This window comes from Ictidomys tridecemlineatus, chromosome 14, assembly GCF_052094955.1.
Source record: "Ictidomys tridecemlineatus isolate mIctTri1 chromosome 14, mIctTri1.hap1, whole genome shotgun sequence".
In the NCBI taxonomy this organism is placed as follows: Eukaryota; Metazoa; Chordata; class Mammalia; order Rodentia; family Sciuridae; genus Ictidomys; species Ictidomys tridecemlineatus.
In genome coordinates, this window is record NC_135490.1 from 895,774 (window position 1) to 922,758 (window position 26,985).

Below are 26,985 nucleotides of genomic sequence, written 5' to 3' on the forward strand. Positions count from 1 at the left end.
TAATAATTTCTCAGGGGTCTCTTCCAACGCCTTGGTCTTTCGGTTCTTGCAGAGAGTCGCCTGAACCAGATCACGGAGAGCCGCCGTGCACACGTGGAGTGGGGCTCTGATCTCTTCCTCTGCCGCGCCTGAGTCAGAGGGCCCGGCTGGCACACGCCCCTCGGCGTTCTCAGCCTGCCCACATGTGGGTGTCCAGGAGGGAGTCTGCCTCCTGTCTGGGGTCCCCTCTGACCAAGAGCAGAACCTGGCCTGGCACTAAACCCAGAGCTGTCTCTTCAGGCGGCAGCATCGGTCAGTAGCAAATCTCGACTGAGGTCAGTCCTCAATTACTTTTCTTGCCATTGGTGAAGCAGTGAGTCCCAGGAAGAAAAGAGGAATTCCAAGACTACTAAATTCTTATGCTGAACTCAAAACCTCAATTCTGCTTAATTTGCTTCCTGGCCATGTCAGCGGCTTGATGAATCTTTAAAATTCATGTTTAATAAAATTTAGGTTTTAATAAAAGTGACATATTAGGACTAGTTGGAGAGCAGGGGTCCCAGCACCGGGCGGGGTCAGGGTGAGCCCGTCTCAAGGCTTCGTGCACTGCACACTGATGAGCTCACGGGGTGGGAGGAGGAGACCCTGGGGAGACCTCACCCCACGGCCCTCGGTGGAGACAGGAGCACCGGCTCCCCAGGGGGGGATGGCGGAGCCAGCGAGGTCTGTCACCGGGAGAGGGCTTGCACAAGTGCCTTCCCACGACTTCTTCAGTGCAGGCCAGGAAAACACAGAAAATTTACAGCCAGAGACATGAGCTGTATCCACCCCATGAAATGGGTTTCAATTGCAAACATTTGCAAAACAAAACCAAAACAGCATTTGTCTGAGACTTGGCAAAATTGCAGATAGGGATCTCTGTGGACCTTGGTCCAGTGTTACCTTGAAGCTGGGAGTTCGCCACCCCCACAGCCCTCATATGCACAGCTTAGCCCCTTGGTACCCACCCCGGGCTTGCCAGCTCACTCGGGAGTTCTCCACCTCACTGTCACTTCCTCGGGGCTGGACAGCTCCCCGCTGGGCAGGGTGCTCCACGCTAACAGGAGACATTAACACGCAGCCTGTCCTGCCTGGTGGTATCCAGAGGATGAGAGTGAGGCGTGTCCAAACCACACTTCACGGCAGAACTGAGCATCCAGGTGGCCCAACAGCGAGCTTTCAAGGAAGCGAGGTCCAGCCATGTTGGTCTTCTATTGCTGCTAACAGATCACCCTGAACTTGGCAGTCGAACCAACACACATTCGTTACCCCACAGTTCCGTTGTTGGGAGCCTGCTGGCTCTGCTGCTCTGCGGCAGGCTGACCACAGATTGGTGGGGCTGTGAGAGCCGGCCCCTGGTGGTAGGAACCATTCCTCCTGGCTGTAGGGGCCAGCCTCTTGCCTCTTCAGTGTGAGCCTCAGAGGTGGAGAACCCAGAGGGAGTCCCCGTGGGCAAGCACCTCACCCAGGGGCCCCTTCACCTAGCCCTCTGCTGGCCAGAAGCAAGCGCAGGACCTGCGGCTCCACACCTGCTGGAGCCCAGGGGAACGAGGCCCCGGGGCCTCCCACCCGACCCTGCCTGGGGGTGGAGCAGCATGAACCGGAGCCCAGTACTCCAAGGACGCAGAGTTCAGGGGTGACCTCTGGCGGGCAGGTCTGCGCTCTCCTGCTGGGGACCCCTGTGGCCTCCTCACTCTGGTGCAGTGGGTGGTGGCTGCACGATGGCTTGGTCAGGGTCCTCTGCGTGTACTGCTGCCCCTCAGCGCAGCTGCTGCTGGTGCCCGCCAGCTGGCCCACGCCCAGCCCCTTCCTGTTTCCCCCAGACTGAGGTACCAGGAGTGTTGGCCGAGGAAGATCAAAGCTCCTCCTGCGGCCGCATTCATCTACCTCCGTCTGGTTAATAAGCATCTGCTGATTTCCCCTGTGTGCGAAGAGAGGTGCCACTCCAGGAAGGAACTGAGAGGGAATTAGACCAGGTAGCACCTCGGGAGGGAATCCTGCGACTCACAGCTGAAAGGGGAATTCTTAGAAGTGACCGCTGACGTGTGTTGAGGGCGTGTGGGTAGCTCTGCAGTGTCCCCAGGCGCTGAGTCCCCAGATTCAGAGGTAGCCAGGCTCCAGGGTGCTGCTTTGGGCAGTGAGGGCGGATGGGCTCTGACCTCACCAGGGGCTGGCTGGACTGCGGGGAGCTGGCCCAGGGAGGAGGGAAGTCGCTGGGACGGGCCCTGGAAACCCTTCCCCCACGGCTGAACAGCTCTCCTCCCCTGAACCCCAAGTGCTGAAGGCAGGTGACCACAGCTGAGACCTCTGCAAACCAAGGGCCAAGGACGTCCTTCCTCCTCTAAGTTGCTCTTGTCAGGGGTTTTGGTCGCAGCCATGAAAAGCTGTGACTATCACAGGGAGAAGGATTCTGTCCCTGGAGAATGGGGAGCCTGCCCTGAGCAGGTGAGGTGTGCATGTCGGGAGGAGGAGGATTTGGTGCTGTCCTGCAGGGGCAGAGGGGTGTGTGTCCTGAGGCCAGGAGGGAGCCCAGGGCCAGGTCGCCCTGCACGGCTCAGGTTGGTGGGTGTCTCAGTGATGCAGGATCCTTGAGGGCTCCGGCAGTTTCAAGTCTGCCCTAGAGCGACAAGGGAAGTTCATGGGCAGGCTCCTGAAGGACAGCAGCTTCACTCTCACATCAGAGGCAGGGGAGCTCAGGTTTGGAGCCGGCTGGCCTGGACTGGGTCCTCAGGTGAGCCTGGGACCTTGCGGGCCCTCTCTGTGGAGCTGGGACAGCAGCAGCTAGCTCAGGGGATGTCAGGCTGGCTTGGTGAGACAGTGGGGGGGTGCTGCGCACAGTGCCTGGCACGCGGTAGTGTTCAGTGGGCTTAATTAGTCGGGTCCTGCCCCCGCAGGCAGCACGCACCTGTAAAGTGCCTCCTCTTTAGCTCTGGGAGTGACGGAGGTGGCGGCTGAGGCCTCTCTTCCTGTTGTTGGTGAAGGCCCTGTGGTGTGGCTCGCCCTGTGACTTGGTGGGCTCCCTCTTGGCCTGAGGTCAATCGTCTCTAAGTGTCAAATTCCTGTAGTCCCAGCCCTTCAGTCCTTGGCCGGGCCTGAGCTGTCTCACAACAGTAGGAACCACCTTCGGGTCACTGAGAGTCGCCGGCAGCTGCAGGGGACACTTCCAGCTTCCTGCTTCCTGCATTTTCAATAGTGGCGATGTGTGGGCAGAGCGGCCACCGACCTCCCGCACCCTTCATCAAAGCCCTGTCACCTAATGAGAGCTTGGAGGTCTTCCTTCCCTGGGCTGACCTCGGGACACTGTCCATGAAAAGAGGTGCCCGTTGAGGAAGAGCCTCCAGTCCCAGCATGTGCGTCCCACCGCGGCCAGCAGAAGCCAGCTGCGGGAGCAGCCCTCGGGTGGGCCGTCCGTGGCTGCTGAGGGTGGACCCGTGACCGGGAGCACTCGTGGTCTTCGGGTGGTGCCTGTGGTGCTGAGCCTGGGGCAGGCCACACACCTCGGCTTGGAAGCAGCGCTGGCTCGCTCTGGGTGGGTGTGATGGGGGGGGCAGGTCTTTGGGAACCTGGAGGTTTCCGTTTTCCTTCTCGTGGATCCTAACCCTCTGCAACAGGCACACACACTTCTGGTCACAGGAGAGGGGTGGACGGTTGCCATTGCCGGCCCGTGGACTACCAGGAGAGTGACGCGAGGGGCGTTCCCCGCCCTGGCTCTCACTTGTGTGGCTGAGAACCTGGATTCAGGACCCAGGGCTCCCCAGGGCCTGCGGTCACTCAAGGCCGCTGCAGGCTTACATTTCAGGGGACACTTTCTAAGACCCTTCAAAGGGACCAGTTGAAACGATCCTTTCCCAACAGCTCTGGGAGGGAGACAGGGCTGCAGCAGGAAGGGCCACCAGGAGAGGCCAACGTGGCCCTGCAGCCCTCCGTTCTTCACGTTGCCCCTCCGTTGGTGCAGGAAGGCCTCTTCTTTTCCTCTCCTTCCCCGACATGGTGACCTTCCCGTTGTGTGAGGTGTTCCCAAGCCTTCTAGTAGATCTGGGGCTGCAGGCTTCCTTTCTAGAAACCACACACGGAGCAACATGAAGCTGAGCACCCAGAAAACTGCAGGCATCCCTGGGTCAGAGGATCTTAGAATGCAGACATCCCTGTGAAGCCCAGCTCAAGGCCAGAGGCCTGGTCTGCACATTTCTACAAACTACTATAGTGGATACATGTTTGTGAACAACTGGTAAGGGGCTGTCCACCACTGGCCAAGTAAATCAGGGCGACATGAAAACAGGAAGTTCTCCTACATTGAGCTCTTTTGCAGAGACTCTTTTGCCGACAGTCCTAAAATCAGCCGTGGGAGGATTTCTGGAGACGCCCAGTTAAGACTGTGTGGAGGAGGGGTGTCACTGCAGTGCCCTAGGGAGCCTGCCCACCTGCACTCTGTCCAGACCCACACCAACACACTGCGCTGCTCCTTTGAGATGGACAGAGGCCCTACAGAAGCACCCACCTGAGCACAGGGTGGGGGCCCAGGGGACAAGGCCTCGTGGGACATGAGGCTGCTGCTGCCCTGTTAGGACGGCTCCACGGGCACAGAGGGGGTGGAAGAGCACCCACTTGTGCTCCCAGAGCGGACTGCAGCAGCTAATGGAGTGGACGGTCGCTCCTGAGACACGTGGGTGGTTTTTAAGTGGCTCTGACTGACCCAATACTCCTGATCATCAGTGAGTCTCTCTGAGATGAAATGAGAGTTCTGGGTTGAGAAGATGTGGGCCGGAGGGATGGAGGTGTCCAGTGAGCCCAGGGCTGGGGAGCAGTGGATTTGAGGGCCCAGTCCTGCCTCAGAATCCCTCCCGGTCCAGTGGGAAGCCCGGTGATCCCTTCAGCCCTGAGGGAGAGCCAGGCCTCTGGGCTGCAGCCTCTGTAGGCGGCCCACGTGGAGGAGGCAGCCTGGGACGGGAGCCGAGCTTCAGTCTCCTGTTTCCTGGGATGTGAGACTGGGTACATATTTAACATTCAGGAAAACACCTGGGTAAACACCTGTGTGCTGTGTGCGGAGCTCGGGTTCAGGCCCGGACGGCTCAGCGCCGCTGGGGGCTGACTGTGAGGGGGTTCTGAAAGACACTGGAACCATTTCTACTGTGGACATGCATGCACAGCGTGGCAGCCCTGCAGCACACGGCATGTCCAGTCACACGGCCTCGCCCTCGGCACAGCTGAGACGGCAGCCACGCCCTGAAGCCCCTGCGACAGTCCCCATTCACCCCGGCGCAGCACTCCCACATGTCTGTGGAGACACCATGTCCCACCTGCTCAGCCAGGCAGGTGCCTCACCTGGAGGGACACCGTGTGCCACCTGCTCAGCCAGGCAGCTGCCTCACCTGGAGGGACACCGTGTGCCACCTGCTCAGCCAGGCAGGTGCCTCACCTGGAGGGACACCGTGTGCCACCTGCTCAGCCAGGCAGGTGCCTCACCTGGAGGGCCACTGTGTGCCACCTGCTCAGCCAGGCAGATGCCTCACCTGGAGGGACACCGTGTGCCACCTGCTCAGCCAGGCAGGTGCCTCACCTGTAGGGACACCGTGTGCCACCTGCTCAGCCAGGCAGGTGCCTCACCTGGAGGGACACCGTGTGCCACCTGCTCAGCCAGGCAGGTGCCTCACCTGGAGGGAGCCTCCGTGCCAGCAGCCTCAGAATGGTCTGGACGTGCATCCTTCCACCCCGTGTCCCCAACCTCTGAGGTGAGTCCTCTTGAGAGCATGAAGACAGTGGCTCTGGGACCTGTGGACTCGGGAGCAGCTCCACACCTGGTCCTCGGGGTCTCGAGGCACAGTAGCCACAGGGCCACCAGCAGGGTCTTCAGCGCTGCTCTTGGTTTTAGATAAGCTTGCGCTCGCTCCTCCCTTGACTCAGAAGTTGATCCTGATTTCTGGGCAGTGTGAGTCTGTTACTTAGCTGTGGAATCCATTTAAAGCACTGATCTTTGGCCTTAGGAAGAACTGGCTGAAGCTCTGGCTAGTCCTGGACTAGTCTGTGGGCACCCATCACATCTCGCCTCCAGGGGCTCTGTCTCCTAGGAGGGCATAGGTTCCTCCTCAGGGCTCTTCCCAGGCCCTGACCAAGGTAGGAGCATGGTTCACTAAGAATGTCTGGATTCTGAAGGCCTCTGCTGGTCATCATCCACCGATCAGTAAGTCAAACCTGCTTCCAGTCTTCTTCCCAGCTCAAGAGTCGTGTTGGAGCCAGAGCTGCTGCTTTACTGGGGCATGAGTGACCTCACACCTTGCCTTGCAAAGGGCCACAACTTACTCTCCAAGTGCAGCTGCGTTTTCAAAGCTCTTATCCATAGTCCTAGCCTGGAGGCCAGCAGCAGGCACACACCAAGGTGCTTTGCCTTCGAAGGAGTCTGAGGACATCAGTGGACATGGGCAGCTGAGTGGCAGAGTCCAGCTTTCCACGAGGCATGGTCACTGTTATGAAGGTGGGCTCCCTGCTGGCCAGGAGACTCCCACCTGCCCTCTCCTTACCAGGGACATGCCATGAAACAGGACCCTCCCTGCCTGGTGTGGCAACTGGCGTCAGCGTGCTGTCTGGAGCAGGAGGGGAGCCCTCTGCCCACAGGGAGTGGATGCACCTTGAAAGGTTCTGGAGGAGGAGGTCAGAGGATATGGGGGATGTCGAACAAGCAGGAAGCGCTTGAGGAAAGCCGTCTAAACGGCTCCCTTCTGCCTACACCCCAAATGTGGCTTCGCCTCTAGGACCCTGCTGGCCACTGGCCATGGCACTCTGGTGAAGCGGATTCCCTCTCTCCCCTGCTATCTACATGACATGTGTGACCCTCAGCGGAGACCTGTGGGTGGCCAGCAGGCGTGTGGAGCGCTCAGCCCCACTGAGATCAGGGCCAGGAGCACCACCAGAGAGCGCTTCTCACCCGGCAGACGGGGTTTGCAAAAGCAAAACGGAAGCCAACACCAGCGTGGGCATGGCGTGAGGAGCCAGAAGGGAGATGCTCTGGGTGCAGGGGGAGCCCACGGGTGCCGGCAGTTCCTCCGCTGGTCACACGCCCAGGGAGGGAAGCAGAGGTTGAGTACCTCAGGCCCCTGTCTGAGAGACTGGAGAGGACAGTACAGCAGAGATCAAGATGAACAGTGAGGTCACAGACCCAACAGCAGAGGCTCTGAGTGAAGGAGCCACCGAGACTCAACCGCAGGTTCCAGCAGGCAGGGGACAGTCCACCAACTTAAATACGGGGCAGCCGGAAGTGCAGAGCCTGCCGAGACCCGAGAAGGAAGGGGCCTGAGCAGAGCCCTGGACACCAGGGCAGATGGAGGAGTCCCGAAGGAGAACAGGACAAGACAGGGACGGAGAGGACATTCAGAGAAGCAGAAGCCACAGACGACCAGAAGCTGAGGGAACATGTCGATCTGTAGCTCTGACAGGCTAACTGGGGTCCGGGTGGCACGGCCAGGACAGGGTCACAGAAGGACACGTCGTCACCCAGCTGCTGACAGACGGGGACCGGGAGCAGCAGAGGAAGGCCCTCAGTGCTCACTGCTGCAGGCCGACATCGGGGCCTGCGTCGGGGGCCACTGCCCTGCAGAGTGAGGAGAGAGCAGCTCACGCAGGTGACAAAGCAGAGCACGGGGCCTCACACCTCCAGGTCCTGTGGGTCCCCAGCAGGCGGCGTGGCGGGGAGCCAGGCTGCCGACTGTGGGGTGGCGCTCCTCTGCTTTGCTACAGGGCGTGAAGTTCCACCGCCAACCCGTGTCTCGGGGCATCTGCATGTACAGAGGCGCCGTGTGACTACGGAAGAGCTGGGCTGTGGAGGCCACGGAGTTGGGATCAGACTGGGTCATGGCCCAGAACCATCCAAGTAGCTCACAGACACAGCGTGCAAGGGAGGGCCCCAAGGACAGCCTGGGGGACAGGAGGTGGACCAAGGGCTTCATTAGAACCAGCACCCGCTTGGCAGAAGGCCCTGCTGAGGGGCTGAGATGACAGCCACCAGCTCCACAGAACCCCACAAGCCACACGCGCAGCACAGCACAGGTGTCTGCGGGTGCAAGGGCCTCTTACCACCCACGGTGACAACCTGAGCCCAGACAGGCAGAGGGAGGGCCCGGGGGCTGGGAGGGGCGTCACTGCTCAGGCTGCAGACGGTCAGTTCTGGGCACTGACAGTACCCAGGTGCCACACACATACATGCATTCAGTGCCACCAGATCACACTTAACTGGGTGGAATGGCACATTTTATGTCATTTCTATTTACCACAGTGAAGAACATTGACCACAAATGATAAAATTCACATGCCTTTGACCTGGTTAATTAACTTGGAATTTATTTCATAGAAACACAGGCTCACTCACAAGTGCAGAGCAGAGCTCCTTCTTACCCAGACTTTGTAGGAAGAAAACGGGAAATGAACGTCAGCGTCCACCCGTAAGAAAACATCTGCTGTGCGCATCATCCAGAGCGCTGTGCGGTGCTCACAGGAAGAGGAGGCCAAGCCTGCGGCGCCATGGACTGATTTCCAACTTCTGCTTCCTGAGCCACACAAGAGTCTTGTGCTGCTGAGGGCAAGACCAGGCAGAGGTCAGGATGGAGCGCGTGTCCTGCAGCTCCTGTGGCCACCTGCTTCCTGCCGGGAGCTCATGTGACAAGTATCTGGAAATTTCCATGGGGGATATTTGTATTCACAACCTACAGAGACAGAATGTCTCTGAAAACGGAAACTCAGGCCAGAAACCTGGCAGCAAGAGTGGCCTGCGGGGAGAGCAGCGGACAGGACCTTAGGGAGCCAGAGGGGCCCTCCTGTATTGCTCCACGTGTGTGTCCTGTGTGGGCAGTGCTGATGACCAGCTCATCTTCCCCAAGAGCTGCTGAATGACAGCAGGTGTCCACAGGTGTCCCCAGGTGTCCACCCCGTTCACCAGACCCAGCCTCAGTTATGGAGCATCGTAGGGTCCAAGTCTTTAAAAATCCAGGAATGAACATGCTGCATGGAAACTTAGCCCAGGGAAGTTTTCCTTCTTTTCCAATAGATGTGATGCTCCCTGTGACCCTGGGGCCCGGTTGAGGAAACGCTGGCAGATCCAATAGAGAATGAGAAAGGCTCTGACCTTATAAAGAAAGCAAGCAAAAGAAAAGGTAGAAGGAGGCTCATGGCGGGAGAAGGACTCACCATCGGGTGCCTCTGACCTCTCACGAAACCAAGTTTCATATTTCTGTTTTAAAAAATATCTATTTATTTACTTATTTTACATGTGGATGGACCCAACACAATGCCTTTATTTTTATGTGGTGCTGGGGATTGAACCCGGGTCCCGCCCGTGCTAGGCGAGCGCTCTACCGCTGAGCCACAATCCCAGCCCCCTGAAATTTCATATTCCTATCACTTCTTCCTAAAGGGGTGTGTGTGTGTGTGTGTGTGTGTGTGTTTAGAGAATGAGAACAGTCTCGTTTGAGCACTTGGGAAACTGAGCGAAGGCTCAGTGAAGGTCTGGGTGGCTCTGTGCCAGGGGTCCCAGGGTGACTCAGCTTTTCGGAGCACTGTGGCCTCTGCTGTGTGTGCAGGTTTCCCTGCCCAAATGCCTGCCCTGCCTGAGCTGCTGTGGAGTCCCTGTCACGGCCCGTCATCTGCAGGGATGGGGCAGCCAGAGGTCCTTTAGCCCTGGGGCTCCGTCCAGCACCAGCTACGCACATGGAACACGTCCAGACTCACCTCCAGTGGTTCCCACCGTAGCAGCCACTTCTAAGCGGGATCCCTCCCAGAGCCATGGAGGCCAAGGTCACGCCCAGGCTCCCCCAGCAGCACAGGCAGAGCAGAGACCCACACTCAGGGACATCCTCGCCTCCATCTCTGAGTGTGGCTCTGGGTAAGTCGGCCGTGGACTTACCCATGAGGGGGGCCTGGGAACTGCCGTGCCCTGCTGGCTGTGGGTGCAGCAGCAGAGGGAGCCCCCTGTGTACAGAAGACACAGACCTCCGACATGCCCTGAGACACCTGCCCACAGGACCCAATGCAGCTGTGCCCCTAGGTGACGGCAGCCAGTGGGCGCTGGAAGCTCTGACCTGGGAGTCTGAGCAGGATGAGAGCCCACAGCCTCTGTGGGTCAGGAGCTCGGGTGCCCCTAGGGCCAGGGCGCCCCCAGCCTTCCTGGAATGGCCCTACACCTGCTACCTGCTCACACCCAGTGGATGCAGAAGGGCTGGGAGCACCCTGAACACGGGCCGTGGAGCTCCCTATAAACTCCATACGACCTTGTTCCGGCACATCCTTGTTGAGTTCCAGGGTGAGTTACAGAGCAGCCGGCCAGGAAGGGACTGAGAGCAGGCAGACGCTGTGTGTGAGGCAGGCACACACCCTGCCTGGTTCCCAGTGCAAGGAGCAGGCTGCACCAGGTGGGGGGGCCGGGGAGGGTCTCGCAGCCCTGCCCTCACCTCACAGCCTCACACTGCTGCCTCCTCCTCTCCAGGAGCAGAAGCACACAGCAGCAGCCTGCTACACGGCGTGAAGCAGGGCGGCACAGGCCTCCTGAGCCACCCCGCTACGGGCTGGTTCCCCTTTGGCTCTCAGGCCCTTCTCCCCCTGCCACCTCCTCCCTGAGCTGCAGAGCTGGTCTGCCTCCCCATCAGACAGGCCTCCAGGACCCCAAGCTCTCATGAAAAAGCAGACATTTGACAAGTGTCGGTAAACCTGGGACAGTGCTAAGCAGTCTGTAAACCCAGGCAAATCTTCAGGAGCAGTCGATTCTGGGAACCTTGGTAGGTGTCTGCAGAGGGGCTCATCTGAGATGCTGAGCAGCTGCTCAGAGGGTTCTGAACTTCATAGGAATGAAAAAGGCCACGTAGCATGGCCCTGGTTCCAGCTTTGACCAGACATATGCGGCATTTACAGGTACCAAACAGGCAGAGGACAGGAACCGGGACTCCTGGAGGCTGCCTACCTGAAGACTCTGCTGAAGAAGTACCCTGTGGCTAGCTCTTCTGTATGAGGAGTTTAGAAAATGAAGCTAAATTAGGATTATACTTGCGCTCTTGGACTCTGTCCAGTGCTCGGCCTGTGTGGGCTTCCCAGGCCCAGGGTCCAGGCTGGGTTCTGGAGATCCATGATGCTGTGTCTTATCTGGAGGGGGAGATGGTACATCAGTAACCACAGAGCCAGGTAGCTACGAGGTCACCCAGAGACAGGCCGAGGACTGCAAGGTCCAGAGCAGGAGCATGCTGATCCTTGGAGGGAAACAGCTTCACAGAGCAGGGAACTCCTGGTCTTGGATGAGTAGGATGTCAACAGCTGAACAAAGCATGAGAGCAGTGCGGGAAGGAGACTTGTCCTCCGTAAAGGACACACAGGATGTCAGGGAACCCTGAGGGTGATTTATTTATGTCTTTGCTATGTTTATTTGTGTCCTCCTTTGATCCTGAAAGGATTTGTTATAGTTCAATGAAGCAGGTTTCAAATGAATTAGAAAAAATCAGGTCAAGGCACACAAAGCGTTACTGTGATGATGGTTGTAGTGACATGGTGAGAATGATGATGACGATGGTGACGGTATTGATGGTGGTAAAGATGGTGAAGGTGGTGACGGTGGTGAACATGGTAATGACAAGTGATGATGGTGAAGATGGTGAAGGTGGTGACAGTGGTGGTGAGGATGATGGTGAAGTGACAATGATGGTGGTGGTGGTGGTGGTGGTGATGATGGTGGTGGTGGTGATGATGATGATGGTGATGGTGATGATGATGGTGGTGTGATGGTGATGGTGGTGGTGGTGGTAGTGGTGATGGTGATGATGATGGTGATGTTAATGATGATAGTGGTGATGGTGATGGTGGTGGTGGTGATGATGATGGTGGTGTTAATGATGATAGTGGTGATGGTGGTGGTGGTGATGTTGGTGAGGATGATGGTGGTGGTGATGATGGTGAAGGTGATGATGATGGTGGTGTGATGGTGATAGTGGTGGTGGTGGTAGTGGTGAAGGTGATGATGATGGTGATGTTGGTGATGGTGATGATGATGGTGGTGTTAATGATGATAGTGGTGATGGTGATGGTGGTGGTGGTGGTGGTGATGATGGTGCTGGTGGTGATGGTGGTGGTGATGGTGATAATGATGGTGATGGTGATGATGTTGGTAAAGATGGTGGTGGAGGTGATGATAGTGATGGTGGTGGTGGTGATGTGGTGATGGTGGTGTGATGGTGATGGTGGTGGTGGTGGTGGTGGTGGTGATGATGGTGCTGGTGGTGATGGTGGTGGTGATGGTGATAATGATGGTGATGGTGATGATGTTGGTAAAGATGGTGGTGGAGGTGATGATAGTGATGGTGGTGGTGGTGATGTGGTGATGGTGGTGTGATGGTGATGGTGGTGGTGGTGATGATGATGGTGGTGTTAATGATGATAGTGGTGATGGTGATGGTGATAATGATGGTGATGGTGATGATGTTGGTGAGGATGGTGGTGGTGGTGATGATAGTGATGGTGGTGGTGGTGATGTGGTGATGGTGGCGATAATGATGGTGGCAGTGGCGATGGCAGTCACATTATTGAGTGATTTGGGTTGGACTTACAAGTTGACTGTAATGTGCTCTGAAGAGACTGAGCACCATGCACTCTTTCTACCCCTTGAACTCTGGGGGAGTGAGTCTGATGGCATAGGAACAGAATGACAGTGGATGGTCAGCAATAGAGACCCTGAAACATGGAACAGCAAGGAAGAGCAAGTAGCAGCATTCAGCAAAGAGATACTGGGTCGCACTGCCCACCCAGGCTGGAAGCTGGGCCTGAGCCGGACAGGCCTTGCCTCTGGCCGCAGGGTCTGGCTTCAGAGGGCAGAGGGAGCACACAGCCAGCCTCAGCCTGGAGGTTGCTGTGGCACCAGAGAGAGCCGGTCAACCCAGTGGGAGGCCCCATGCACATGGGCACCCCTTCCCAGCATGTGGCCTTCCCAGTTAGCCCCTCCTCAGCCGGCTGCCCTCAGCACCCAGCTTCTGCCACTGATGGAGGCAGACACCAAGTGGTGCATGTTCTTCTTGCAGCCTGAGGCCTGGCCAGTACCTGGCAGATGGCAGTGCCCAGGGGTATCTACTGCGCGAGCTACAAGCCCTCTGCACCGAGGCTCAACTCGTCCTCATGCGGGTGGGCCAGCAAGTCCAGCCGCTGTTTGAGGGTCTACCTGGCCGACCTGCGTATGGAGATGCTGCCCTTTCACAGCAGCCCCACCTGCACCCAGTGGTGCTCTGGTTCCCTCTGCCGGGGCGCTCTCAGCCTCTCTCCAGTTAGGTCCCCGTCCACTCGCCAGCCCGCCTCCTCAGACTCTGAAGTCCGGTGTATTTCTTCCCCTTAAGTATTCTGGCAAACTGCTCTTCAGTTAATGAGCACGATCTTTCTAAAATGTAGATGTGCTCCTTCAGAGGCTGACCCTGGGGGAAGGAGAGCCTGACGGAGCCCGCTGCTCTGCATTAACAGGCACCTTCCTCTCCCAGGGCCAGCAGCAGGGAGCGGGCCAGGAGCTCCGCCCTGGGCTGGCGGCCGAGTTCCCCTGCACAACTGACTCGCTGCATGAGGAGAATTCCTTGATAAGAAGAAGGTGCCCAGGGGAGCCACGGAGACCTGCCCGGACCCTGCCAAGGGCAGTGCTGAGGACAGACCTGAGGGCTGCCCTGCAGGCCGGGGACACTGAAGAATGAGCAATGGCAGCCAGGGGACAGAGATGGGCTAGTGAGGGGGGACAGGTGACTGGGACCCTGCTCAGTCAACAGTGGGGGATGGAGAGGCAGGTGTGGGGGAGCAGGTGGGGGGACAGGTGTGGGGAGTAGGTGTGGGAGAGCAGGTGGAGGGACAGGTGTAGAGGAGCAGGTGGGGGGGACAGGTGAGGGGAGTAGGTGTGGGAGAGCAGGTGGGGGACAGGTGTAGAGGAGCAGGTGGGGGGGACAGGTGAGGGGAGTAGGTGTGGGAGAGCAGGTGGGGGACAGGTGTAGAGGAGCAGGTGGGGGGACAAGTATGGGGGAACAGGTGCGGGGACAGATGTGGAGGGACAGACGTGGGGGGATAGCTGTGGAGGGAAAGGTGTGGGGGACAGGTGTGGGAGACAGGTGTGGAGGGACAGGTGTGAGGGACAGGTATGGGGGACAGAATAGAGGCCTAGATGTGGAAGGACAGCTGTGGAGGGACAGGTATGGAAGGACAGGTATGGGGACAGGAGTGGGGGACAGGAGTGGAGGTGACAGGCCTGGTTGGCATGCACAGAGGAGCAGGAGTGGATGGCAGGAGAGGCAGGATCGAGGCCAGGCGTGGTGGAGGCTGCCATGGAGGCTCTCGCCCATCCCCCCCCCCCCGTGGCCGCCTGCATAGCGCTGCCAGTGGTCACTAGGACTTCAGGTGTGGCCCTCGTGGGCGGCTTCCCCCCCACCCCCCGACTCTCTCGTGCTGGTTGAGTGGCGGGCGGCGGAGCGCCAGGGCACCTGTACGGAGGAGCCAGGGAGCACCAGGTCCTGCAGCCTACAGCCTGCCTTGGCTCTCCTGGTTTGGGGACGGGCCTGGCCTGGTTGGGGCGTGAGCGCTGCGTTGCAACCCCTGACAAGCCCAAGAGCTGGGCTTACAGGCCGCGCTGGACTCCAGCCAGAGCCCCGTCACTTAGGAATGCCGGTTTCTGATGAGAATTCTCATCTAGCTTTATGTCCCTCCTTAACGTTAATTGAAAGTGACTAAACAGAACTTCACAGTGAAAATTAAAGAGCGCGCGGCGTGCGGCCTGTTTGCAGGACGTGGGATGGCCTGGGCTGTGCGGACACTTCTCCCCTACCGAGGGGTGCACCCTAGTTCTCACTGGAGCCTCGGGTGCTTTCACGACCCTTTATGTTTAGCCTCCAGCGCTTTCCGACTCTTCGTCTGTGAAACACAAAGGGCAGGCGGGAGCCAGGCCCTGCTGCTGCGTCCTTCTCACCGTCGTGAGCAGGGACTTTGAGAATGTGTGTTCCCACCACCTCCGTGACCTGAGGCACACACGGGCCAGTTCTTACCGGGTGCCCAAGACCACCTGCCTGCAAGGCTCCACAGGACATGCTGGGCCTCAGCGCAGTCTGCTCACGTGACAGTCTGTCACAGTGAGAGTCATTAAAATCAGCCAAGGTGACAAGTGACCGGCGGGGTCCAGGAGACCAAGCCTCTGCCCGTGGGGTGGCGGATAGCTTGTCCGGGCAGCAGTGTGGACAAGACATGAGTGCTCCCCGCCCGCAGCTGTGGAGCTGGGTACCCCCCACAGGCATGAGGTGCTGTCCCTCAGGGCCCAGCCTTGATAGCTGGCCTCCAGCCAAGGCCCCTCTGACAAGTCGAGGCTCCAGGCCCCAGGAAAGCAAAGATGTTCACTACAAACCCACTCCAGCCCCGGCAGGCCCAGGCCTCGGGAAACAGACTTCTCAGGCCACCCGAGGCCCTGGGAGCCCCGGCCAGGCCTTTCTTTGACTGCATTGTGTAGGGTTGGCGCATCCAGAGAGCTGAGTTAGCACTTCCTGCACACCATGCAGTGCCAGTCTTCTTTTTCTTTGATGAAAATCAGGAGACAATTTCAGCACAGCCTATTTTTGGATCCATTTGCACATGGAAGGTCGCCAGGCACCATGCAGAGCGAGAGAGCTGGGCGCCAGGAGTTCTCTGTTTCATGCACACCGCCGGACTCCATCCCCACCAGCAGGGACAGGCGCAGAGTCCAGGTCCAGCACAGAGGGGCTGCTCATCCCATGCCCTCACCCGCATGTCCCCGTACCAGTTCCCTGTCAGGTGAGGCGTGCTGGGCTCCCGCCTGGCAGCGGGCAAGGGAACATGCGTGTTTAGATGTCTCCCAGGTGTGTGGGAGCCTGCCCAAGGAAGCAGGATCCATCTCCGGTGGCAGGGAAGTGGCGGTGCAGGGCCGAGTGCAGGGTAGGCAGGCCTTCCTGGATGCAGGAGAGACAGCACTTGCTCTCTCCAGTGGGGCTGCCCGAGGCATCGCTACCCAGGACCACGCGGCAGAGGCCCACAGCCTGGACTGCCTTGCTCTGGAGCTGGCCATGTGTGACGGGTGCAGCCGGCTAGCACTCAGGCCTTCTGCCACAGCCTGCGCGCCCCTTCTCCCTGTGTCCACGTGTGGCTTTCCCTGTCCACAACCCCGTCCTAGTAATGACACCAGTGTGTGGTCTGAGCCTCCTCGGGGCTTCACTTTACCTCTATAGGCTCCTTTGTCCAAAAGCAGGTGCTGGGGCCAGAGGGTCACCATGTGACCATGGGTGGTGACAGGTCAGCCCGCACAGTAGCCCACTCCCAGCCAAGGTGCTTGCTCCCTGTAAGCCTGGTGCTACCAGCCATGGGTTGCATGCTCCACACAAAGACCCCGGAGGTGGCACAAGTCTGTCCTGCCTGTGGCTCAGGAGGGGCCAGGGATGAGTGCAATGCAGGTGCTTCAAGGTGAGACCCCCAAGTTCACAGAGGCACCCTGAAGTGATTACAGACCCACCCCAAGCTCGATGGGTCTGTACGTCACTGTGCTGCACATGGAGTAAGAGCTGGGACCTGCCCTGTCACCCCTTACTTAAGACTGTGCTGCACATGGAGTAAGAGCTGGGACCTGCCCGTCACCCCTTACTTAAGACTGTGCTGCACATGGAGTAAGAGCTGGGACCTGCCCGTCACCCCTTACTTAAGACTGTGCTGCACATGGAGTAAGAGCTGGGACCTGCCCGTCACCCCTTACTTAAGACTATGCTGCACATGGAGTAAGAGCTGGGACCTGCCCTTCACCCCTTACTTAAGACTGTGCTGCACATGGAGTAAGAGCTGGGACCTGCCCTTCACCCCTTACTTAAGACTGTGCTGCACATGGAGTAAGAGCTGGGACCTGCCCGTCACCCCTTACTTAAGACTGGGGAGTGTGGAGTGGCTTTGGGTCTGGAGTGTGGAAGCTGGTCTCATCCAGCACCTTTCTCTCCCACCCCCGAGGGTGTGCGGCATACTCGGCCCCGGCACTGGGCTTTGGACAGGGACCACTGTAGGAACGTCCAGGGCGTGGGAAGGCGTCCTCCAGAGTTCCAAGCTCCTTCCCTGGGAAGCCGCCCTCTGTCCTGGTGCCAGCCTGGGGCAGGGTCGTACCAACCCTTTGCGGCTTCGTCGTCTGGAGAGAGGACTACTCACACCTTCCTCCTGGGCGACCTGAGGACGTGGTGGTGGGTTCGGGTTCAGGCCACAAGCTAAGGGTCTCTGCTCCTGCAGGTGCTGGTACCGTGACGCTGCTCCCACCAGCTCCACGAGGCACTCTGCTGACCTCAGGTTCAGGCTCTCCTCCTCAAGCCAGTGGCCTCACAGGGGCCTCTGCCCATGGCTGGATCCAGCCTGGCTCAGGGAGCTGCGAGCAGACCCGTCACTGGATGCATGAGAAGGGAAGGATGAGAGCTGGGTGTCTGCAGGTGCTAGTGCCCACTGGCCATCAGAAGGACGGAGGGGGAGACGAGAACCTGAATGCTCCCCCTCTGTCCCTAGTGGCCTGGCCCTTCTGGTCCTGCTGACGTCCTGGCTGCCTGCACTAGGGCATCAGTGCGAGCAGCTCTCTGCTGGACATCGTTTTGCTTCTGTAAAGGGCTCTGGAATGTTCCCAGAGCAGCAGGAAGCTCTGTGGCTGGGGAGAGCTGGGGAGGAGACCACTGCTGCTGACCCCTGTGCCTGGGGGCCACAAACCAAGAAACGACAGGGTTCTTGTAAGTGCCCGACTGCATTCCCAGAAGCCGGGTGGCTCCCAGGACGGCCATGGCCCCATTCTCTCAGTTGACACTTCATGGGTCGGATTCTCCCTGCAGAGTATTGCAGAGTATTGCAGCCTGGCAGCGATTCATCTGTGGTCTCTACTGCACATCGTTTTTATAAGATGTGGTTTTATCTTTCTTAGCAAATTTTTTAAAACGAGGACAAATGGAAATCTGCACGTTTCCTTTACAAACTTGTCTGCATCTGTGTTTCCCCCGCTTCATCGTCTTAGAATTCACCTCAGCACCGGCTCTGTGGACAACTCTTGGCGCTGCAAGATGTGCAGGTCTTCTCCAGTGTCCTCTTGGTCACATCTGTTTTGGGTAAAGGACATGAAGTGGACTATGCCATTTGGGCGATGTGCTCCCAACTGGCTGCATAGTTCAGGTGGAAGCAGAACTGGGTCAAGAAGCCCCGTGTCACACCCCAGCAGGGTTATGCCCCCTGCAGCTCTGTGAGCTGGGGCTTAGCCTCTCCTCCAGGCCTCAGGTGGAAACCGAGCTGCTGGAAGGAGGCTGGGAGCCAGAGGACAGCCACCTTGCTCCGGGGACCGAGCATGCTCAGACGGAGCCCCGCGGGAGAAGCACCATCTTCTCAGGGGTCTCCTGCAGCAGGACTCGCAGCCAGGCATCCACCTGGGTTCCCACAGGTGTCTCCTTCCTCTGCTCCCAGGTGGACCCCTGCCCAAATGGACACTTGAACTGACCCAGGGGTGGAGTTTGGGAGGACGGAGACGTCCTGGAGGAAGGAGTGGCAAGAGGCGGGCGCTGACCCCACCGGCAGCCCCTTGGCGTTGGGGCCTTGGGCCGTGTGCAGCAGTCTGAGGGTGCCTGGACTGGGGCAGAACGTGCGGAAGGGCCCGCCTTGCGGGGTCTGCTCTGGGCCAGGGCAGACAGAACAAGTCCTGATCCTCATCCTGATCCTGGTCCACGCCAGCCCTGCACTGTCACCCTGTGACTCCTGCTGAAGCTGGGTCCTCGTCCCAATGCCAATCCAGTAATGAGGACAAGTTCTGTGGAGAAGGAAAAAGGTTTATGTCTTTGCTAACAAGGGAGAAACACGGGGACCCCTGTCCCAGAGGCCGTGATTCTGCCATCGGCAGGAACAGGGGCTTTCAAGAGGTGACTCAAAGCCGACATTCCACGAGGGCTCCGTTGAGTTGTGGTCCACTGTTTACTTGGGGGATGGTCCTTTCTGAGGTCTTCTGGTGCCATCCCCAAAGTCTGATTCCCTGGTTCCTGTGGTGGGTGTGTGCTCAGGACAGGTAACTCTCCTAGGATGGGGAAGAGAGGTGGTCCTGTTTCCCCTGAGATCAGGGAGGGGAGAGGTCAGGAGGAGCAGGGAGAGAGGAACAGGAGAAACGTGCCTGTCTTAAGTGACAGCAGAGCAGCCAGCGTGAGCCACTGTTCCGTGACCTTGGGGCATCGTGCCACTCTCTGCCCGCTGCCTCTCCTCCCAGCGTCAGTGGCCAGGGTTCTGGGAAAAGCAGGGGCTACACGGGATGCTGCCCAGAGCACGCCGACCTCTTTGTCCCCCACCTTTATGAATGACCCCCAGAGCCAAGTCCTCCACACAGGCGACAGTCCCAGATCTGCTCAGGCTGCGTCGCCCCGGGAAACCTGCCGGAGGGGCTCCCCTAGTGTGAGCAGGGCCAGACTTCCGTGGAAAGTGTCTTACTGTGGCAGAGCTGAGCCCGGAGTCTGCTCACAGGTGCACGTTTCCATCCAGGAGTTAGGCCTCGGTCGGGGCAGAGCTTGTCCTTCCTGGAGGCGGCTCTTACTCGGGTGTGCGTTTGGGGTGCCTGGCTAGCTTCTCCTACCTCCTTCCTTCCTTGTGTCTGGATGCTCACCCCCAGAGCTGCGGGCCTGCAGGAGGCCAGTGGTACAGGGAAGCTGCCATCTGCAGCCTCTGCCCTGTTGTGGCTTGTCCCTGTCACCTGACCCTCTGAGCCTTCAAGGATGCCAAGAATCTGGTTTCTGTCCAAAATCTCATTTTCAGATGTTAGGAAGTGATTTTTAGGAGACGCCACTGGGGTGAAGGCAACCCACCTGCAGGGAGAAGAGGCTGCGGCGGTCAGCTCTGCAGGGGTGGCTGGAAGGAAGGGCAGCCCGCCGGCTGTCCTGGGCCTCCCCTGGGGATGGAGCCAGGACAGGGATGCCTAGTGGAACTGACACTGATCACCCCAGGTCTCCAAGGACAGGGACGCATAGTGGAACTGACACTGATCACCCCAGGTCTCCAAGGGCGGCACAAGCCGAGCCTGGAGAGGCCTCTACAGCAAGGCCTGGGGGCCCTGCCCCATCTGATGGTCAGAGGCACCATCCGGTGACCCTAGAGAGGGCCGGAAGGAAGGGGCCACCCAGGGTTGGAGAGTGGGAGGCACCAGAGCTCCTCACCTTCCCGAGGACATAGTGGACCCAAGGTTTTCACCAGGTGCCCAGGTGTCAATGAGAGTGCCACTGGACAGAGGTGCGTGGCCAGGAGACGTTTCCAGAGGCTGGGATGATAGCTGATAGGAGAGACCAGGCTCAGTGTGAGCTCCGCCCACCGCAGAGGTGGGGAGCAGGGCACGCCTGAGCCCGGCCTGACCCAGAGGACCAGGGTGTAGACAGGAGATGACAGGAGATGGTCTTACCACTGGGAGCAAGGACGTGACCCCCGCTCCACCAGGGACCAGGCAGGTGCCAGCTCCCTCCAGGCTGGACTCCAGAGGGTGGCTCCTGGTCCCCCAGAGACTCCTGGGATGTGCAGCACTGGAGTGACACGAGTGGGGCCACCGGCCCACTGCTGCGCAGGCACTCCATGGAGGCCCTTTTGCTTGAGCATGGAGCCCTGGACACGTGGTCCAGGCGCGGGCAACGCTGTGCTGATGGGACACCAGGTGTGTGAGGCTGGGTGTGGGCCACAGGCCCGATGCTGGGAAACAGGCAGCTTTGCAGGGTACGGAGATGGACTCTGATCTCCTGCGTCTCTGCAGAGCTTCTCCCTGCACCCTGGGCCAGCCGGGCCGAGTGCAGCGCCTGTGAATCCAAGAGGAGAAGGTGCACTGGTGGGTGCTGGGGTGGGGGGCTGGTGCCTGGGATGTGGGCAAGGATAGCTTCCGCATGTTGCTCGGCGGTAAACAGTGCTTGCTGAACCAAGAGCGGTTACCTGGTGTCCTCTGGCTATTCATGGCATTGACCTGTCCCCAGAACTAAGCACCCAAGCAAAATCCATCTCAGGTCCCAGCAGACACAGTCACACAGCAAATGCTGCTGACCTTCCCCAGGAGCTCCCAGGCGCGGGAAGGAGACACCCAGGAGAAGGCGCCCGGGGCGGGAGCAGCTCGGCAGCAGCCAAACCGTGCTGTCTTGTTCCCGTAACTAAGAATTCAGTGCGCGCTCACTAAACACGGCTTTTTGAAGCAGAGTTTGCTCTTCTCTGCCTACATTCTTTTCTGTGATTAGAAGATCACTGGTTGTACAAGTGCTCACAGAGTATCAGAATTCAGTGGTCAGTTCTTATCAGAAGCAGTGGGTCACTCACTTATGTCCAGCTGTGAGTCATACAAACTCGAGTAGGACCTGGCAGTAACCTTGGAGCAGGGGCAGGTATGTGAGTCCTAGGGCAGACCTGTCCCTGTTCCGGGGCACTTCTCTCAGCCTCTAGATACCTTTTACCCGGGACAGCTGTCGCTGTGCCTGGGTTGCGAAGGCTGCCCTGCCTCTCCCCAGGCCTCTTCCTTTATGGTGTGCACAGATGCTTCTTCCACCAGGTGCCTAACCGCAGTCCTCCTCCCTGTCACCCTGAGCAGGAAGCCCATGCCTCCCGGGTGCACAGGGCTGACACAGGTTCTTGGCACAGGCCCCACCCAAGGCCACAGTGCCCAGAGAGCCCAGAGAGCCCAGAAGGTGAGTCGACCTCAGAATTCCACGGTCCAGTGGGAACCAGCCGCAGCGGCTTTCGGTCAGTTTCAAGGAGGCTGTGTTGGCCAGACCAGGCTGCCCTGGTGGATTCCTCGGACTGTGGAGCTCAAACCCTGAAGCCCATTTCCCCATAGTCCTGGAGGCTGCGTGTCCAAGACGGACGAGTGGACAGGGTGGCTTCCCTGAGGCCTCTCTCCCTGCGTGCTTGTGTGGCCATCCTCTGTGTGTGTGTCCTGACCCGTCTTCTACAGGGACTTCTGTCAGACAGGAATACAGAACACCCTGAGGACCCTCAGTTACCTCTGTGAAGACCTGGTCCCCAAATGCTCTGAGGTCCTGGACCAGGGTGCCAGCGTGTGCACTGCAGGGCACGTCCACTGTGTGCTGTGATATAGCTCTCGGGCTATTTCCTCAGCCATTAAGACATGAGGCTCTTCTGGGTCTCACGATGGTCCCAGATACTTGGGCAGGAGATGCACAGTGTCCACCTCCCCTCGCAGTGATAGTGACAGAGCTATGTACCCTGTCCCTGTCCAGGAAGGACTGGCCTCTTGGGGTCAGAGCCCAAGACATGATGTCAGTTGTGACTATTCGCCTCTAACTTCAACTCCAGGCCGGTCACCACGCAGCAGAAGACCTTCGCTTCACAGCACGTAGGAGAGAATCCAAGTCCAGCTGAAGAGACTCCGGTTAGGGAAGCCCTGGCCCAGCCTGCCACAAGGTCAACCTGGCTGACCAGGACCCAGCACACTGGCCTGGTCTGTTGTCCATTTCCTAGATACTTGAAATGAATAGCATTTTTGCAATTTTTGTTCAAAATATATACAAATAAACAGATATTTCTCAACAGGAGAAGCCACACCATTAAATCTGACACTTACTGAAATCTTCCTCACTCCTTCTCTGCCTTCCCTGCTTCCTTCCTGGAGAACAAGATTCAGGAAGGACGTGTATATCTGGTGTCCTTCCGTGAGTCTGTCATGTCTAGTGTCTGTCTACATGTCTGTCTTTCTAACTCTGCTGGGAAACCACGTGTCCGTGACCCCACGGTAAGGTTCTCAGACCTCTGTGCGTTGCAGTCTCCCCTGGGCCTCTCAGCCCTGACTCCTGGGCCCACCAGGCCTGCCAGGGCTCTCTCTGGAGCCTGATGCTGTGGGTCCAGGTGTGCCGGGCAACGTCGTGACAGGTCAGCTCTGCGTCTGGGGGGGACAACCTGTTCTGGAGATGCGGGAGGAAGCTCTGGGGAAGCTCTGGGTACAGGCCTCCTCCCTCTCCTGGTGCTCACCACCTGCCTGCTCCAGGTGAGCCGGGTGGAAGCAGTCCCCAGGCCCCGCCTCTCCTGGTGCTGGGGAAGAGAGACTCCAGGAGCCTCACTCCACAGGAGGTTCCAGGCATGGCCCCGTGGGCACATCAGGCTGTGTGACTCTGTGGGTGCTGACCTGCACGTCCTGGGACGTTTAGGAGTGAGCCTGGCCCTCCTGCCAGGGCAGAGCACTGTGGCTGATGATGGGCAGCTGGTGGTGGGCCAGACTTACCTGAGAGTGAGAGGGTGGTGTGTGCTGGAGGAAGAGCAGGGGGAGTGTAAGGTTGTATTTCTCATGTTTCTCACTGCATCCTTACCTGCTGTACTGCAGCGAGGTGGCACAGCATTAAGTGCAACCGAGTCAGGATTTATGGTGCAAGAATGCCTTAAATCATGCTTTGTGCTTTAGTGTGAAACCACAGGTGTTCAATTTAAACCTCCATGCAAGACAGCCCAAGTACCGGGAGGGTCTCAGCTGGAGAACGTAGGCCGTTCGTTAACTCAGGTGGCATGGGTACAAACTGAGTTTAGTTCTAATCCACTTGTACCTCAAGGCCAAATGTGTGTGGGTCCTGCTGTTCCTTCTGGGGTCTGGGACGGGGGCTGGGTGTGGACCGGGCTGGTGTTGGCCTGGGGGCAGGCTGCAGTGGCAGCAGGGCCCACCCGGGGCACATTTGGCTTGGCTCGTGGGTGTTTGCTTCGGCCTGCAGCAGGACTGGAGCTGAGGAGAAGCCTTGGCTCTCGGGGACAGGCATGTGCCGCCCAGATGCCCAGCAGGCACGAGGCCGCAGAGGAGCTCCCTGGCTCTCGCTCCTCTGGAGAGCGCTGCGACCTCCCCGCACACCTGGGCTCCAGCTGCCTCTGGGCTCCTGCTGGGCACACGGGGGCACCACTGCCCAGGGCCAGGAGGAGGCGGTCAGAGACCCAGGCTGGGTGCAGCAAGGGCTGTCGCAGAGGCCATTTCCTCAGCTGAGAGGCCGGCTTGGTCAGCATTTAGTGTCTCATTTCACCAGGCTGGGCCCTCCCTCCGTCTCCTCCCAATCCTACCTCCTCTGGCAGGTGGAGCTGCAGCCCGGGGTTCGGAAGGCCCTCTGCAGCCAGGGCCTCCACTGGTTAGGAACTCAGTGCAGCCGCTAGCATCTGCCACCTGTCACCGCCCGCGTGCTTGCCAGGTCTACACAGCCAGAAGCCCTGACAGGAAGGTCACTGGCAGTGCTGCCTCCCTCCTCCCAGAGGCCCGTTCTGCCCACTCTTAGGAAGGGCAGGTCGAAAGCCTCCAGAGTCGTTTGATGGGTGGTCATGCCAAGAGCTTCTGCGGCTGCCCTCTGCTGACCGGAGGCCATCTGGGAGGGTCTGCTCTTGCTGTGCTGGCTGTAGCTCAGCCGTTACAGAGTTCTCTGTGATACAACCCTGCGGCACAGTCAGAGGTTTGAACTCCACACTCACCTCTGGCTTCTATGATCCTGCAGTTCCTTGTCTTTTCGGGGCTTGTTAGTTTTGCTTTGTGTTGTCAAGACACAGCGTGAAAGCAATAGTGGATGGTGAGGTCACTGAGCCTGGAGGGTGGCCTGGCTGCCCGTGTGCTCTGCCCGAGACCTGTCTCTGCGCAGTGAGTGGGCACCGGGAAGGAGGGACTCAGAGCTGCCCTTCCTCCTGAAAATGAGCCGAGCTCCTCAGGCTGAGCCCAGACCTCCTCAGCCCCGGGTCCCTGCTCCTCAGGTGACATGGATCCCAGAAGAGGAGTCTGGGCCCCACGTGAGCCCTGAGAGGGTGCAGGGCCCAGGACACCCGGCCTGGCAGACCCAGCAGCACTGCCCCAGGGTAGAAGGGCCCAGGGCCGCTGCCTCCCACTCCACAGACAGCTCTCTCGAGCCGCAGCTCCTCTAGAGAAGGCAAGCTCTGGGCAGCCTCCCCGCCTGGCACACGCCAGCCTCAGGACACGAGTCACCCACTCCGGTGACAGGTCTACTCACTGACTCGACTCCCTAGTTGGGGCCTTCCTTCCTGTGCCGGGCACCAGCGAGGGCTTCATCTTCATCACTGCTCCCAGCACCGCCACCCAGCTGCGCAGTCTCCTCCGTCACCCCTTGTTTGCAAGATGGAGACAGCAGAGCCCAGCACTGCCAGGACTCGGAGCCAGGCCTCCCTGACGCTCCCCTGCGGCTCACACCTCCCGCCCTCAGCCAGCCAGCCCTCCTTAACGCCCACGCCCATCACTCACCAGGTCCCTGGGGTCCTGGTGCTGCAGAGAAAACAGTCCTGGAACTGTTGGCTTTCCAGTTGGAGAGGCCCTGGCTGGAGAGTGGGGTCAGGAGAGCCTGGGCCACTCTGTGGGGGACGTGGCCTCAGCTGCCTGAAGTGACCCTGACCTCTGGGTTCCCTCCCTCCGTGGCCGACAATGCAGAGCTTCTCGCCCACCTGCCGGGGGTCTGCAGGCAGAAGGACCTTCTCTTTTTCGTGTCATTCTTCTTTCCGTCCCTGGCCTGGCCAAGCCGCGGGTTCTAGGAGCATCTCCATAAATCCCTTCAAGTGAATAGGCGCCAACTGGGCACCACTGAGGGTCAGCATGGGTGGTGCCGCCCCGCGTGCAGCGTGCACTGCGAATGCGGCTCCTGGCCACGCCTGTCCCCTGGCCTCGCTGCCTGCTTCCCTGCAGGTGAGCTGCACCTATTAGCCGCAGCAGCCACCTCCCCAGAAATCACAAAACAAAATTCAAGTGCCGCCGAGACATTTCAGTGACCGCAACCGAGCTGAACCGAGCCCTCGCTGTTGGAAGAGCACGACTTGGGCAGACACTCGCCCTGCAGATGTGAAGGACAACCTGGACAAAAGACGCAGCCGTGACAATCCGCCTGGCAGCCTCCAGCCCCACCCGGGCTGCCCGTGGCCCAGCCAGGGCCAGGGAAGCACCTGGGGAGGACCAGCCCGAACACACCGCCTGCCGGGACGACCATCTGTTGCCTGTCTGTGGGCCGGGGGCGGCTCCTGAGCCCCTCCAGAAATTCTCCCTGCCCGTCCCTCTGAGTGGGTGGCTGCTGGCCATTAAATGGGACAAAGGGACAGCTGTCTAGGAAAAAGTGATGTTGGATTCCTATGTAGCACCTGAACTTAAATCCCAGGGGACCAAAGGTTACAGTCAGGGAGGGAAAGCCGTAGCGGCCCAGAACAGGCTGTGCACCTGTGTCCTCTCTGCTCCTGGGGACATCCAGAGATGACCCAAAGACAAGGAGAGAGGCTCTGCTAAGGAAATCCTTTTTCACCAAAATCAGACTCAGAAGAAATCTCAAATAGAGACACCAGGGTATTGAAGCAGAGTTAATCCTCTTTCCCAATCTGTAAAAAGGTTAATCTGTTCTAAAGCTTTAACAGACACGGAATAAAGATGGACAAGAGGAGAAACAGTGGCTTGGCAGGACCCACAGAGAACGAGCTCAGTCCAGGCTTCAGACAGATGTGCAGCTTCAGCTCCAGCTACTGGACACATCCAGACGAGTTCCCCTGTTCTGTCAGAGTGGCCAGCTCCTGTGGCCAACACCAGGCAGCACCAGGAAACAGGCCTCTCGCCTTGAAGGCTCACGTGCTAAACTCGTCTCCAGCTCCGTCTGACAATTTAAAGTGAGATGACTGGACAGACTTACACCTGGGTGATGACCAGCCCACTCCAACTGCTCAACGCCTTCGTCTCCACCCAGCTGAGCACGGGACTGGGCACTGCCTCCAACCTCCCTCCCCGGCCCTGGTGCGGCCTCGGTGCTCTGCGTCTGCACGCTTGGCATGCTGAGATCCCGCGTTTGGGTGGGATGTGTAGCACTGTCCTGTGTGTGGCTGTCTGCCTAGCAAATGTCCTCCAGGCCCACCCACGAAGCCACACGTGGCAGGATGCCCTTCTTCAGTGACTGAGTGGTACGCCCGTAGAAACACCATGTTTCCAGAAGAGCACCACTGTTCAGAGGAATCCCCCTGCTGCAGACTTAAGGAGATACGGGGTATGGA

At 58.9% G+C, this 26,985-nt stretch overlaps 1 protein-coding gene and 1 long non-coding RNA gene across 14 annotated transcripts in view; both read left to right on the forward strand.

Moving 5' to 3' along the window:
- The window catches only part of Dlgap2 (DLG associated protein 2), a 653,188-nt gene that overhangs the window by 445,690 nt on the left and 180,513 nt on the right, over positions 1 to 26,985 (forward strand). The gene's annotated exons all lie outside the window — the stretch shown is intronic.
- On the forward strand, positions 9,566 to 11,034 carry LOC144370245 (uncharacterized). The gene is made up of 2 exons (XR_013430135.1): positions 9,566 to 9,883; positions 10,484 to 11,034. It is a non-coding gene; the product is annotated as an uncharacterized LOC144370245 (long non-coding RNA).